We start from the raw sequence: 4210 nt of genomic DNA, 5'->3' as shown, positions 1-4210 counted from the left end.
CCTATCTGGCACTTAGTGGCCTTGATAGTGAGGCCTGCTTTCTGCAGTGCCTCTAAAACATTTCTGAGGTGGACCAGGTGATCCTGACAGGTGGAACTAAAGACAGCAATATCATCTAGATAATCTGAGCAATACGTTTCCATACCTGTCAAAACTTTGTTCACCAACCTCTGAAAAGTGGCAGGTGCATTTTTCAAACCAAAGGGCATCGCCACAAAGTGGTAGTACCCACCAGGGGTTGAGAATGCTGTTTTGGCCTTGGCATCCTCAGCTAACCTGATCTGCCAGCTGTTAGGTCAAATGTACTCAGATACTTGGCTGAGGCCAAAGTATCAATCAGTTCATCTGCCCTGGGAATTGGGTAGGCATCAGTCCTGGTGACTGCATTGAGGCCTCTGTAGTCTACACAAAACCTAATTTCTTTCTTACCACCCTGGGTATTAGGTTTGGGTACTAGGACTACTGGACTAGCCCAAGGGCTATCTGAAGGGTCAATTACACCTAACTCCAACATTTTCTGGACTTCAGTCCTGATACAGTCCCTGACATGGTCAGGTTGCCTGTAGACTGTACTCTTGACAGGCAGACTGTCTCCAGTGTCCACCTCATGGGTGCACCAGGAAGTCTGACTAGGCTAAACATATGTCTAAACTGTTGCAGAACTTGTCTGCATTCAGTTTGCTGATGATCAGTGAGGCTGCTTGCCAAAGCAACACCATCTACTGACCCATCATCAGGGTTCTGTGACAGCAGGTCACGGAGAGGGTCACTCTGCTCCTCCTGTTCCTCATCGGTTGCCATGAGCAAGCCCATGTCAGCCCTGTCAGCATATGGTTTCAATCTGTTGACATGGAGCACCCTAAGGGGGCTCCTGGGAGTTCCAAGATCCACCAGATAGTTGACTTCTCCCTTTTTCTCAACAATTGTATGGGGGCCACTCCTCTTGTCTTGGAGAGCTGCTGGGGCACAGGCTCCAACACCCACACTTTCTGCCCTGGCTGGTAAACAGTCAGCACAGCCTTTTGGTCATGCCAAGTTTTTTGTAGTTCTTGGCTGGCCTCCAGGTTTTTAGTTGCCTTCTTCATGTATTCCGCCATCCTGGAGCGGAGACAAAGTACATAGTCCATCACATCCTGTTTGGGAGATTTGAGAGGTAACTCCCAGCCCTCTTTCACCAAATATAATGGACCTCTTACAGGATGCCCAAACAGAAGTTCAAAAGGGCTGTAGCCAACCCCCTTCTGTGGAACCTCTCTGTATGCAAACAGAAGGCAGGGAAGTAAAAGGTCCCATTTCGCCCAAGCTTTTCTGGGAGGCCTTTAATCATTCCATTTAGGGTTTTGTTCAACCTTTCAACTAAAGAAAACGATCAAAAACCTCTATCAGGACCTATATTGCTTTTAACAGAGACCTATGCAGGTTCTGCCAACCAGAATTGAATGATTAAGGATACATCCAATACAAAGTATTATTTAGTAGTCATTTTATTTTTTCACTTTTTTCAATTTTATAAATTCTACTTGAGTAATAACATCAAATATTTTATATACAATAAACATACATATTCATTAGCCCATCTAAGACACAAAGAAAAAAACTATTCTTAAATGTGAATACCTCCGCCACTAATATAACACAAAAAATCTCTCATCATACTTTCATTCTCAACCATACATCAGTCATACTCATACTGTTAAAATAGCAAAAAACATTCAGAGGCTGAACACGGTCCCACAAGATTGTACAAGGAGAGAGACAGCCACTAGAACAGTTGTTTTCTGATGGTGCTGGATCTCTTGGGACCTCTCCTCTAGATTGGTAGAATAGGCCTACGCGCGTTTCGGTGGAAGGCCACCTTCTTCAGGGCCACCAAAAAGAGGGGCGAGCGCCCTAGAATTGAGGGGGGTATCTGTAGAAAATTAAATGCAACAATTTAAAATAGGGCAGGAAGACACTTTGAACAATAAATTGGACTTCAAAGATCCAAGGTAAATCCACAGTCACTTCATCAAAAGTCACCTCAAACGTGCTGCAAACCCAACGTGTTTGAACGGATTGGACAAGTGTTAGAAAGGTGAAAAAAGAGGAAGAAAATAGAACCTTCACCTGTAAGCTAACATTGAATTGGGTCATAGTAGACAAAGGAATATGAGGAAAAAAAAAAAGTGTTCTTAAAAAAGCTACCTGAGGTGCAAGCAACAGAATAAATCAACTGAGAAGACTAGTCGCATTGGTAATATCAGGAGCAATCCTGTTTGTCTAGTTCACCAAAGGTTAGTCTGCGCCTGAGCAAAAAAGCAACGTATAAATGGAATGCATTAAATTAAGGAAAGAAATAATTTTTATTATTGCCGACTACGTATAAAACACAAAGGAATGCTTACCCTATTGTATTTAGGGGGATAGTGAATTATACTGGTCAATCTGCGTGTAACATACTCTCCAGCCTCTTTTAAATTCCACGAAGTAGGCTGTTTAGCTGTGGGTAAAGCAGTCAAATCTTGCTGCTGCTGGGCAACTGCTGGGCAACTGTAACACAAACAAGCCTATACTCAGTTCATTACTATTATTTTTAAGCACTCTGTAAAACAATAATTCTAACGATTTAGAATTCTGTTGAAACTGCCTTAGAGGGAAATGGCAACACTGGATTGAAATATGCAGGTTTTAGAATACAAAGAATCGCCACTCTGTTAAATTAGCCGCCATTGTCGACCGTCTCGCAGAAACTAAACACGGCCTGTACGAAATCTACAGAGAGATTCTCGTAGTTAATTGATAAAGTAATATAATGACCGTCAAAGAGACTAGGCACAACCAGTCAAGGAACAGTTGGAAAAAAGCTATGTTCTTTAATGTTCGCCGAGTTGCCCCTCCTATGTTTACGTGCATGCTTAGCAAAACTGAAAAAATATCTTGCAAACTGCACGAATACACCAAAAGACTAAGTGTCTTATATAAGGAAGAATACATATATCAGAGGGAAATTATTAGCGACATTAGCAGAAGATAGTGGCTACACGCGTAAGTCAAATGTTAGCTATTGCGAGAAGTCATAAACTGGCTGCGGGCGCGAAGCTTATCTGTGGATCGCAAGGTACAAGCAAATAAAATGCGATTCCTCCCATCTCCGACAGATACTGCGAGGCTTACCTGGTTGCAGCAGTATATCAGCATAAATCACACATCACCGTAGGGAAGTTCAGCAAAACTAATTGAGCTACCGCGGATTTTAAATATGGCTGTGTATGTTGATAGGCCAAAGAAAAATCACGAGGTTTCCAAAGGGGTCACGTGTGAGGGTCCTGTGGTCCGTTGGAAAATACTTGGAAATACGGGCGCCATATTGTAGTATTGAGCTATCCCAAGGAGTTTTAAGGCGTCATAGACAAGTAGCCAGCGTTATACAATAGATTTGATTTATTAAAAAATAGTAACAAGTAAATAATAGTGGATGATTTTAGAAAGAACTGACTACACGGATCGAGAATCTAGATATTAATTGCGACGGAATTAATTTTAAAGACAAAAGTGGTAAATAATGAGGTGATTACCTCCCGAAACCGCCATAATTTAAAGATGTGAACACCTAGTAATGATGAAATATCTAGGAGGAAGCTGCCTTAAAAAGCCAAAGATATATAACTGTGCATAACGGCGGTATTGGTTTTTGTGAAGCAAAAATAATAACAGCATCTGCAAAGGTGTATAACACCCATAACAGCCAAAATATTGTGACGTGGATAACTAATGTAAGGTAAAGAATGCACTCGCGAAGTTACAGCCAAAATATTGTAACATGGACAGTTAATGGGAGGTAAGGAATGCACTCGCGAAGTTACGCGTGGCTAGTCCATTCGGAATGACTATCATCCCATCAAAAAGACAGCCATATTGAAAAGAATGACCAAAGGCCATGAACCCCGAAAGACGAGTGAGGGTTTAATCAAAAGAAATCAAAGTAGGAGTATTGAGGACACAAGAAAATGGGAGGTTCCTTGTTATACACTCATGTGGTGGTTTACTGAGCTAAAAATGCATTTGAAGAAAACACAAAGTGCTACTTCTGGAGGGTGAATATCTGAAAGGTGGACGGAATATGTAGTGAAGGAATTATGTAACTAACCACACGATTTCTTCAGTCAGACCTCTGCGAACTGTGTCAAAATAAAAAATCCAAAAGGATTCTCTATCCTTTCTGACTTTATCT

At 41.6% G+C, this 4210-nt stretch overlaps 1 long non-coding RNA gene across 1 annotated transcript; it reads right to left on the bottom strand.

Moving 5' to 3' along the window:
* Positions 1-1466: 1466 nt before the first annotated feature.
* On the bottom strand, positions 1467-3253 carry LOC146871933 (uncharacterized). The gene is made up of 4 exons (XR_014959631.1): positions 3154-3253; positions 2385-2529; positions 2185-2285; positions 1467-1909 (listed from the first exon to the last, which is right to left on the bottom strand). It is a non-coding gene; the product is annotated as an uncharacterized LOC146871933 (long non-coding RNA).
* Between the last annotated feature and the right edge of the window lie 957 nt (positions 3254-4210).

The sequence above is a fragment of the Triturus cristatus genome, chromosome 1_1, assembly GCF_964204655.1.
Source record: "Triturus cristatus chromosome 1_1, aTriCri1.1, whole genome shotgun sequence".
NCBI classification, from domain to species: domain Eukaryota; kingdom Metazoa; phylum Chordata; class Amphibia; order Caudata; family Salamandridae; genus Triturus; species Triturus cristatus.
Note: the sequence above shows the minus strand (reverse complement) of the source record. Positions and strands in the feature narration are given on the sequence as shown.